This window comes from Gorilla gorilla, chromosome 1 (genome assembly GCF_029281585.2).
Source record: "Gorilla gorilla gorilla isolate KB3781 chromosome 1, NHGRI_mGorGor1-v2.1_pri, whole genome shotgun sequence".
NCBI lineage: Eukaryota > Metazoa > Chordata > Mammalia > Primates > Hominidae > Gorilla > Gorilla gorilla.
In genome coordinates this window covers 34,902,306-34,914,373 of record NC_073224.2, presented here as the reverse complement: position 1 = coordinate 34,914,373, position 12,068 = coordinate 34,902,306, and the positions used below count along the sequence as shown (strand labels likewise).

At 41.1% G+C, this 12,068-nt stretch overlaps 1 pseudogene; it reads left to right on the top strand.

The window, feature by feature from the left end:
* Positions 1 to 8,907: 8,907 nt before the first annotated feature.
* LOC101136058 (putative uncharacterized protein C1orf140) lies at positions 8,908 to 11,144 on the top strand (annotated as a pseudogene).
* The last annotated feature ends 924 nt before the right edge of the window (positions 11,145 to 12,068 follow it).

The following is a 12,068-nucleotide window of genomic DNA, read 5'->3' as shown; positions in this document are numbered from 1 at the left end:
TTTTATAAAGCCCTAACTTCCTGATCTGATTGCAATAGGGAATGGGAAAGAGTATGGATTTCATTGAGTCATTCACCACCATTTACTAAATTTCCATTCATTTCAAACCCCTGAGTCATTCCAGTCCCTGAGATGGACCTACATGTTCTTCCCTGTCCTTCTGGGTTAGGAAAGCTCTGGCAGTGTGTGGATGGGGGTGGCCACAGACATCCCTTGCACACATGCTCATTGGGCTTCCCAAACAGGCTGTGGAGGTCTGCTCTATTGTTTCTACATGGAACAGATGCTAGTGGAATCTTTCAAATGTACATATTCAGCTGAAGCTGGATTTAACCTTTTTGCTCATATCGTGGCAAAGGCAACTGAACAGAAAAGGCTGGATTTTCATTTTGTGAAGTTAAATCTGGACCTGCTCCATTATTGTACAGAGCATACGCAAGTAGTTCAGAACAAGAAAGGCATAACTTGCATTAGGATCTGTGTTCCCTAGATCCTTCTGAGCAGGGGAGAAGGCTCTCAGGGCAATGTCCTGCACAGACACAAAGAGCATTGTCTGTGCCACTCAAATGGTCAGTACAGAACCTCTAATTATGATTACCAGAGTGAACAAGCAGATACCTAGATAGATGTGAGACATCTGCCTAAATGATCAACATTAACATCAACTGATGTCTGCTCTTGCCACTGTATTGATGTTATTACAAGATGAAATCTCTCTGCATCAGCCTAATTCCAATCCAACTCAGAAATACCTGTGTTGCCCAGAAGTTTCCACGTATGTAACATTACGTTTTTATTTTTTTAATATCTATGTTAAAAGTGTAAAAGGGACATGATTAAATTCTTTATATTATACCTCTTGCTTATTAAAATGACCAAATGATTTATAGTCAGATCATGTGGTTACAGCTTGGATAATAATTTATATTGAATAATAATAATACATATGATATGCTCTGCGCTTGACAAACTCCCCCTTGAAACCCCCACAAATATGTCTTCCTGGCAATATTTAATCCATCTTTTGTTTCCCAGCTCAGGAATTTTATCTCTTTATAATCCTATTGCACTGTGTGCTTAGCAGTACTAAATATATTACCTCATGCAATTATAATCATTTATTTACATTTCTAGCTCCCCACTGTACTTCCAATTCCTTGAGAGCAGAGTGTGCTCTTTACCAATTTTCCAATTTGTGTTACATATCTTTGTATTGCCAATCGCACAATGCCACACTGATGCATGAGCGCAGCCTCTAGTAGAGTTCCTGGCACACACACAAAAATTACTCCAGCATAAAGATTTGCTAAGTTTGCAACGTACTTTTATGTACTTTATCTCAATTCATACTCACAACAATCCTGTGAGGCAGGCATTTTTATCCCCCCTTAAGACCTGAGGAAATTAAGGCTTAGAAAGATTAGGTGATTGGGACAAATGCACACAGTTAATAAATGCCATAAATTTAATGCTAGCCAAGATCTTCCAAATGCCAAATCCCATATTATTTCCAGTGTGCCACAGTTGCCTTTTGAGATGTCATTTCTCTATCAACTGAGGAAATGACCATTATCACCATTTTCTAGGTCAACAAAAGCAAATCCTAAAACTCTGCCAGGTAATTCAGTTCTCATCTCTGGCAGCAACAGGAACCAAGAATAGGAAACCAGTGTTACTATTTTGCCTCATAGCCAATTCCCATGCATGTAATGAGCACCATGTGTTCCCTGATCAAATAAGCCTGTGAATAAGATGAACATGGACAAATATACCAGTCTAAACCCCCCTCACAGTTGGCAGTAACAGGACTTGGCATTGTGCTGGACATAAAAGAAGTGCTTTTAGGAAGTGTTATTTTCTTTTTCTTTTTCCCCAATACACTTATACCAATCATATGTTTAAGACGACATTTTGATTTCATGGCATACACATTCTCCTGTCCTCGTCCCACTGACTCCACTCTCATATTCTTTCTATCTTGGCACAATTGTGCAAAAGGATCCTCACCCTGAATTTCAAAACCTTTGCAACTAGCCTCTGAACTCCTTCAGTTCTGGTTTGGAACTGGGCTGTACAACAAGGACATAATTAAATTCCTTGGTTGAGAGATTCTGAAGCGAACACTTAGAGGCTCTGAAATATTCAGGGCACAGGCAGCATTGTTTTCATCTGAACCACCTGAGATCCTTCCAGAGTAAGTCAGAACTCCCTGGGATACTCTGGAGCTCCTGGGCCCATTTGAGTCCACTCCTAACCTCAACCTCCTCAGTAGTTCCTGGCACCTGCCTTCTATGGTTCCATCTCGAATTTCAGTGATCACAGAGTGCTTGTTTTGTACCAACCTGCATAACGGCCCAAAGGACTCAGCACCAATCACTTCTAAGATAGTCAACAAGAAAAAAAAGGCACTGCATATTCTCACTAATATTCATATTAAAGCAAAAAGTCATCTCACATCTGTCTTCTTGAGTTCCATTTTAAAAATTAGACATTGACTCTCTTCTATATCTGAAGAATTGATTTGGCTTTGGGATCAGAAAATTGTCAATGAAATTTGAGATATGATATTCAAATTATAAGAGCCTTGAGAAAATAATTAGGTTTTTGCAATGAGAATGTAATAAAAATTGGCAAAGATTAGCCAGAGTCTAGAAAAAGAAAAAGCCAAGGAATAATAAGTGCCCAACCTTAAGAAAGAACAAGAGGTCATCCTGATCACGATGCCATGTTTTGCCAAAAACATTTAGAGAAAAGACTTTGAAGGAGTCCTAGAATCTAGTAGAAGTTTTATCATTTCAAAAATGGAAAGATTTGACAATTGACCAATAATGAGAATGACAGACAAAGAGAGAAGAAAGCTAAGAAGTGTTTGGGGGCTTTCCACCAAAATAGCTTAAAGGTAATGTGAGTCAGAATAACATTATAATACCTCTAAATACTTTGAAAAGAATGAATACTTCATTCTACCTAGTGTACGGGGGCATCTGGCCTTGCCTCCTTGGCTGCTTTGGAAACTTATTGTCCTAGATCATGAGGATGTCCTTGCTGGGCTCTGTTACCCAGAAGGCTGCTTATTAAGATTACTGGTCCTAAGTGGTACTGAACTCCCAGAATAAAATGAGAGTTCTTTCCTTCCCAATAGTTAAGGAATAAATGTCCAACACCAAAGGATTCAGCAGATTTGTCTCAGTCAGTACCTGCTAAAGTTTCAACGAATGTTCATTGAATGACTGAAGGACTGAATGAATGCAGAAGGACAAGAAATCCTGATCCCGCTTATAGGAGATAGTTCTCTGCCTTAGGATAAAGAGTTTAACTAGCTGGTGACTGGATACTGATCATCACTGCAATTAATACCTAATTTTAGTTTTCAGTTACCTTCGTCACATGCATATTTGTGCTAGACAGCAAATACCTCAATAGTAGAGATTGCTTCTGTTCCATCCAACAATATTTACCTGGCCCCGCCTATGATCCAGTCACTGTGCTAGTCACTGGTAATTCAAAAGTTTATCTTTTTTTTTTTTTTTTAGACGAGTCTCGCTCTGTCGCCCAGGCTGCAGTACAGTGGCGCAATCTCGGCTCACTGCAAGCTCCACCTCCCAGGTTCACGCCATTCTCCTACCTCAGCCTCCCAAGTAGCTGGGACTACAGGTGCCCGCCACCACGCCCAGCTAATTTTTTGTACTTTTAGTAGAGACGGGGTTTCACTGTGTTAGCCAGGACGGTCTCGATCTCCTGACCTCGTGATCTACCCGTCTCGGCCTCCCAAAGTGCTGGGATTACAGGCGTGAGCCACTGCGCCCGGCCTAGAAGTAAATTTTATAACAACAACAGGAGACCTGTGCAAGGCACATCACAGGAGAAATTTTTAGATTATCATCTCATGTGGTTTGGTTTCTTTTGTGCCTAGCAATGGAATTTAGTAAATGTTTGATAAATAAATGAATAGATAAATGAATCAGTGTTGAATTTGAACAAGCCACATATTCATACAAATATGGCTAGGTTGGTTTTTCTTGAGGAATGTTGGAGACTTTCATCAAAGAAGAGGTCAATTCAGAGTACTGAAGTCCTACCCTAGTCCATTACCCATGTTTCAGGGTAGAAGGCAGCACATCATTCTCTCCTAGGACCCCAAGGTGGCAAGGTAGGGAAGACTTCTCCTCAAGGGAACCCAGAGGCTCATCACAGCCTTACCTCCAGGGAAGGAAGCAAAATTTGAATCTGTCCTGGAGAATCCTCTGCCTTTCAGGACTCTGGGTGGCACAAGGAGAACAATATTCATTTTTCAGAAGCTCTACTAGGTAATGTGCCCGCCCTTGATGAAAACCATGCTTTGGGAACCACCAGAAAATTATAGGAGCCCACAAAAGTAAGTGTGGAGCCTAGAGTCTGACTTTGGTAAATATGCCATTTACATCATCTAACTGCGGGATGGCAGGGTGAGCACTGATCAGAACAGTGACTCTTCACATTTCCCAGCACCTCTTAATGAACTCTAGCAGATATCTCCGGGTACAGTCACTCTCTCCCCACATTCCTTTTCTGAAATTGTTAAATCAATGCCACATCAATAAAACAATATGGAAATATGAGCTCAGAAAATCACTGGTGAGCTAACAATCGTTCCCACTCCTGGAACTATAATAGGATCTAGACAACTAAGTTGGCTCTAAGTAACTATGCTGGACTACAGCCTTCTTGTGTGCAACCTGCAACAATGCTTTTACCTTCTTCTACTCACTCACAGCCTGACTCCCATCTTTGATACCTTTTATAGCCCCACTGGTTTTAGAAACTATCACATTTCTCTTTGGATCTGTGAACTTCTGTTCTGCTCTCAGTTTTTATCCCTGCTTGCTTGCACAGTTTTGGTGGCCTGTCCTTCCTCCACCTTTACCAACCTCTGTCTTGCCCTAAAACTTGGAGAGAAGGCCTGAGACACCAGGAACCACATAAATGCTTCTATAGTATTCTATGGGCAGAACCCAGGAGCCCAGTCATGATGCTCCCTGAACAATCAGTACATACTCCAAGGAGAAGGACCTGGGTTCAACTCCCAAATGAATTAGTAACAGTGTGACCTTGTCAACCTTGTTGAGCTACAAGGTTCTTGTGTGTAAAATAGTAATTATGTAGCGAAAATATTAGGCCCAAAGGACCTCTGTAACGCACAAAATAGAAAGATGTATGAATATGCTTCATAAGCAGTATTCATTGCTATTTGGTACTCTGACCAGCTCAAAATGAAGCTTGTGAAAAAAAAAAAAAAACATCTGCAAGTCTGGTCTTTGTAGGGGAGAGCTGGTCTTGGTAGTAGAATGTCCCTCACTTGATATTTGGTGAATTAAAGTGAGATTAAAATGGACAAGCTGGGCAGAAGAATTACACTTACATTGAGACGTGATTTCTATGGGGCAAACTGGGAGAAAATATTGTTAGAAAAACTAAGCAAAACTTCTAGATTAACCTCCAAAGGAAAGAGCAGAGTTGCAAACTGTGATTAGAGCACAACTACAGACCAGTGACACCCCCAACCTGTAGGGCTAGAAACAGAGATCGCGGAAGCATGATCTCTTCAGACCCATTTATATACACAGTATAGACACACTAACGCTGAGATGCCAAAAGCTGTGTGTTGAAGGAAGAGTGAGTACTAAATATCAGGAAAACACATGCGATGCAGAGATTAAGTGGCATGGGTTGGGTTTGGAGGCGCCAGCTTCCAAATGAGCACCTGTGCTCATCATGCCTGGCTGCAGCCAGCCCTGTCATTCATCAATTTCAAGAGGACTAGATTCAACACTAACTTGAAAAAAGAATTAACGTGATGATCTTGCTGCCGATGAAAGTAATACATGGGCAGTTCTGAACCATTTCATCTAAATTTGCCACTATTAAATTCACATGTGCAGCAAAGCAGTTGGAGCCTCATATCAGTTACAACATATGGATTCTGGAAAGTGAGAGCATGGCAAAAGGTAGAGGTGGGGCATTAATTGTAAATGTGCTTTGCGTGCAGCCCCAAGTCATCAAGATGGAATATTTCCCCATTGGGAATGTGTACATAAATGCACAGACACACACACACATGCACACAAACACATACACACACCTTTAAACACATAAACTCTCTTTTGCTTCCCTCCCGCTTCAAAACATAAGATGTTAAATAAAGAAAAAAAGAAAGAATTAATTAATTTGCATATTTGACCTCTCTTTTCAGAAAGAATGTATCAAAGCAATATTTTTTTCCTGTTGCCTACTTGGTTTAAAATTTTCAAGCAGTGTTATGGGAGGAAAAAACTCTAAACACGAAATGAGAGATTTCATTTTGATAATGGTTACATACCAAATACACGAAAAGTTGGATGCTTAAATACCGTCCATTAGTTCAGTTTAGACTTTTGCTAATGTTTTCCCTAGATTTTCTCCACCAGAAAATTGTTCTTGGTGATTGACAATATTTTCATGAAGTCTGAAAGCATATATTTATCCCACAGTAAGAAAGAGGGCTAAATTTGATGTTTGACAAAAAGACCATCCCTATGCAAAAGATCAAATGGTTTCCAAGTTATCAGGCCCCTGACCAAGAGTTGTCAGAAAATAACTTTGCTGAGAATTCCGGGTGGAATCATGTTCATGTCACTGAAATTGAGATCAAAAAAGATTCTGAATTTGGTTATTGTTATTATTATATATCTTAGTTTCTCAGCCTCAGACAAAAAAAGAAAAGACATTATCATATGGGCTGGAACACCTTCTAAATCTAATACTTTCATGTAACCATAAAATATCAGTATTATTAACAATGAGAAACATTATTATGAATGCTTAAAATTCACCAAATATCATGCTTTCATTTTTACATACATTATCTCTTTGAATCTTCATACTAAATCAATAAAGTAAACATAATTAGCAGCATCTTACAGATGAGAAAAATTAGGCTGTTAAGAGACTTTGTTGTGGCCACAAGGCTAGCAAATAACAAGAGGTAAAATTTAATGCACAAATTTTGAACCTCAAAGCCTATGTTCTTAAATACTGTATGGTTCCACCAATAAATGTGTTTGCTAATGACTTACAGTCAATTGTACGTAACATACAAACAACAAAAAATAGAAGTGAGAGGAGGGCTGAGTTGTAGTTGTGTCAAGGGCCCCACGATCCATTTAGTTCCATGAGTCCATGATGGCAGCCAGCTGTGAGCTGGACATGAAGGAGTTTCACTTCCAGTATCTGAGTATAAAACCCTGGGAAGGACACAAGCCAGAGGAGCAAAAGGCACCAACAGTTTGGAAACATGCACCTTATTTAGAGTCAGCCTTTTCTTCTGGTGGGACTTCCCCTGGCTTGGAGTTACTTCCACTGAGTACTCAAGATGGGATCACACTCTGATTATGCTTGTCCCAGATTCCAGAATTGCCACGATCTGCTCCCATGTATTGACCCCAGCAAGCTTGATACTCAAGGCATAAAAGCTTTGACTTCACTAACTAAGCCAGCATTTCTCCTAAGAGGCTGGATGGATGCTTTGATATTGAATGAAAATATCTGCATTTCATAATTGTACAAAGGCAAAAGAGTGATGGATAAAGATGGAATCTAAACACAAATATTTAAATATCTCAAGCTTGTATTTGTAACAATGATGCTATCAGCATATGGTTTGTCTGTTTATGCTTTGGAGGGAGGCAGGCAGGAAAACAGTGCCTTTTCTTCGGAGGGCAGGCTTTGGATAGTATCATCATTGTACTGCATCCTGAGGCTACTAGCATTCATTGGAGAAATATTGAGGCACAGGCACAGAGAGAGGCTGAAGAATAAAACGGTTACAACCAGTTTGTGCTAACCCCCAGCCCCCTAGCTTGTTGATGGAAAAATCAGCCAAATGACTCTCTGTTGACCTAGTCTTTGAGAGGAAGGTATTAGGTGGCAGTTATTCCTAAAAAGAGGTCACTATTAAAGACGACAAAAAGCAGCTGGTAGAGTCATTAACCACTGTGGTTTCAAAGCTTTGGTATTAATATAAAACGTAGTGCTTGTTTTAAACGTAACCCAGAATTCTAGAAAAGACTAAGAGACTAAACAGTCTCTGCAGATGTAAGAAAGTCTTATTTGAGAAGATACGTAATCACATATAAGGATAGTTTTTACCTTTTAAAACTGTCAGCTGAGAAGCTCACAAAAAACCTTAGAGCAGCTGATGGCAGGTATGTCTGATTATTTCCCTGCAACAGAGAGAGAAACTGAGGCCTGGAACTCTACAAAAACTGTCTCCGAAACTCTTGGTGACAGAAGATGTTTCTGGAAATGGGTACTGCATGACACATAGGGCCTGGGGCATCTTAAAGAGAGAATCTTGATTTTTTTGAAAATGAAGGTAAATTAAAAATAAAACATATTCTTTTTGTAGAACATGAAGTAACTTTTGAATTCAGTTTATATGTTAAATGGCCCCAGTTTATATGTTGAACAGCCCCCAGGGGCAGTGCCATTGAAGGGGCTGGCTCAGGGTGGCCGGTCATTCTGACATCGTTCCCAGTTCTCCAGTATTGACCGTATCAGGAGAAAGGTTTTCACTTTCTCTTGGATCCTGACATCAGGGGGGGAAAATGCAGTGTCATAGAAAAAAAAAAAAAAAAAAAGTCAAGATCAGCAGACAAGAGGAAAAGTAACTGGTGAGTTTTGGATTTAGAAAAGTTTTGGATTCATCTGTTTATGAGGAGGAAAAGAGGCCAAGAAAAGGCAGCAATTTGTCCATGTGCTTAATTAGTGAGTGGCAGTGGCAGTAACCTGGTCTGCTGAGCTCCCTGGACTCCCTGATCCCAGCTCAAAATAGTTTCCAGTTTTCATCTGCCAGTTGCTTCGGAGGCTTTTCTAAGGAAGACAGTTCATAAAATGACCCAGAATTCATCCTCCTTAGGTGATAGGATCATTACTCCTTATACACCCCCTAGGTCTCAGCCTATGAACAAACACTTGTTTGTCTGTCTACCCTGTTCCAAACCACCGAACTGGATTTTGCCAACAAGAAGAGCTGTCTCCTGTGCCTGCCCCTGAGAGCTGATGGCTTCCCAGAGATGCCTCACAGTCCTGCGCAGACAGAGAGAATGCAGAAGGCAAGTCTCCTGGGGCCACTTGTGGACTCACGGTTTATAACTTGTTGGTTTTTTTTATTGTTGTTGTTTTTTAAAGTCCTAACCCTTAGGCCACTGGCTAGCTGATTTATCTTCCCTGGGCAGTGCTTGCCAGAGAGCGGTCACTATGGCCAGAAAGGGGAGGGGCTGTGTCTAAACTGGAATGTTGGAGGTTTTTAACATTTTATCTCTGTCACTCCCTACTGTAATCTCCATCTAACCGCAAAAATGTGGTAGCTTTGATCCACTGATGCTATCTTTCTCTATGTCCCCATACCCTTTCAGGAAGGAGCCTTCAATTCTCCAGACTGAGCTGCAGTAAAACCTCAATACTCACCGTAGTGAATTTCTCAGTCTTTTTCTCTTTGCTCCATGAAAGCACCCTGAATCTGAGATCTGGTTCAAAGGCTTTCTCCATTCAATCACTACTGGCTGATTAGGCAATGGCAATTTGAGCAATCTCTCTCTCTCTCTCTCACACACACACACACACACACACACCAGTTTTCCACCACCAAAGGTCTCTTTTGTACAGAACAGTGACTCATTATTGTGACAGTTTCTGCATCACTAAATGGAAACAATTATAAGACATCCTCATCTTCCCAGGGCATAAGCTGCTTCAAAAAAAGAGAAGCACAAAAGAAAATATTTGTATCTGGCAGTTTTTGCCATTCAGTCACCTGCTTTCCTACTTGGGTTCAGGAGCTGGCTTGATTCCTGCTGTCACCATGCTGGTTATGTGACTCCACTGTCTCCAAGAGACTCCCTTGATGGGGAACATGATTTTGCAGCAACCATCCCTTACTCTTTCTCCTCTTTTCTGGATGGAAATGAAGCATTGCTACCCTATGGCTTAAAGCAGGAGTCCCCGTCCCCAAATGCCACAGACCTGTACCAGTCAGTAGCCTGTTAGGAATCGGGCCATACAGAGGAGGTGAGTGGAAGGCGAGGAAACATTACCGCCTGAGCTTCGCCTCCTGTCAGATCAGCCACGGCATTAGATTTTCGTAAGAACGCGAACCCTATTGTGAACTGCGCATGCCAGGGATCTAGGTCACGTGCTTCTTACGAGACTCTAATGCCTGAGGACCTGGGGTGGAACAGTTTCATCCCGAAACCATCCCCCACCCACCTCATCCATGGAAAAAATTGTCTTCAATAAAATCGATCCCTGGTACCAAAAAGGTTGGGGACCACTGGCTGAAAGAATTTAGACTAGGGGCTGCCAGTCCGTGTTAACATGTGTTTAGTTTCCCCTCGGATGACTGCCCAATCAACTACCTGAGTGCCCTAGAAATCATAGTTACAGAGGCTCAAGGGTGATGACAATGTTCCAAGTCTCCATCTGTCCCCTTTAGTTCATTCAAGAAGTCTTTTCCCTAATGAGAAGAAAATGCTTTTTTTAAAAAAGAAATAATTGCTACAAACCTGTAGCACACCAGCCTTAGGACATATTAGAGAAAACCTCCCCCATTGCTGGAGAGCTGGTTCTCAAATCTTCGCTGTTTATCCAAATACTTGACATCAACTTCCTCTTGGAATGTACTCTATCTCAAAGAGGAAGAAGAAATACACCAGTTTGTTGCTTATAAGTTGGCAGGAAAAGGCCTGCACATGATAAGCTTGGACTTCTATTTTAAGGCTTTATTTTTCCAAATAAATCCATATATACAAGGGTTTTGGAACCGAAATAGTCACTGAAAAGTTACACTTCATTGCCTGTTTGGCTGAAGCCAAGGCTAAAGTTCTCTGGAATGGGTTTTGGTAAGGCGGATTTCAGGTCGCAGTAAAAAAAACAAACCACAACAAAAACCTTTTCTCCCTATGTCTTGTCTTCCTCTAAAGCTGGCAAAGGATCCTCCACACGCAAGATCAGAGGACGTCCCAGATCATCTTTTCTTTGTGGATACTGCAGGTCTACGTGAAATAGTGTGTTTTTGCAGGGTGCTGTCCCTTAGGACAAGTGAAGGGCTGATGAGAAAGGAAACTGGGTGAGGTATCACAAAGCCATCCATGGGGCAGCCTATGAAAATATGTTCACACGGAGGGAAAATATCAGTGTTCATATATCCCTTTCAGTGCTGCCTTCCCTTTTCCACTCCCACACCACCCCCAAAACATTTTAAAAAGTTAGTTTTGGAAGACTGACTTTGTCTTATTCTAAAATGTGTGCACAGTAACAGAAGTGAGAAAGTCATTCCAGTCTTCATCTAGTCACCTGAGTCACAACTTTAATGCAGCTTCTTTTTGTTCCTCAATCTTTGATTACATAATCATTTGCAAAAATACTCTCCTGAAATGAAATCACAGTTAGCTGTGCATTTTGGAGTAGTATTAGAATTAAGACTTGCCATCAAAGAGGTTGCCATCTAGAATGTTTATTCTCTTTACTGTGCCCCAGGGGCTTTACACGCATTTGCAACTTTATTTTTATTTTATCCTACAAGAAAAAAGGCTCAGAGTGAATGGCTATTATCCTAAGGTTACTCAGCTAGTGATATAGGAGTTAAGAAGAAATTATTTAGGCAGATAGTGAGGGTACTGGAGTCCTCAGAAAGGTTTTCCTTTTAATGAAAAGCATCCCCAAAATCATTTTCTTTTCTAACGAAGAGCAGCCTGTAAAATCGAGCTGCAGACATAGACAAGCAAGCTAGAAGCTTGCACAGGCGAATGCCAGCAGTTGTGCCAACAGGAAAGGGCTACCTGGAACTAGGCATGTTCAAAATGGCGGCTCTGTCTTCTCTTCTCTTTGCCAGCCAGGTGTACAGTAAGGAGCAGACAACATGGCACTGGCCAAGTGGAAAGGCTGTTTGCGTAATAAGATTATGATGGGGTGGCCTGCCTTCCCTGTTTGCTACGTAAACATTACACCTGATCCAACCAATCTGTGGGCCCTACATAAATCAGACACCGCCTCCT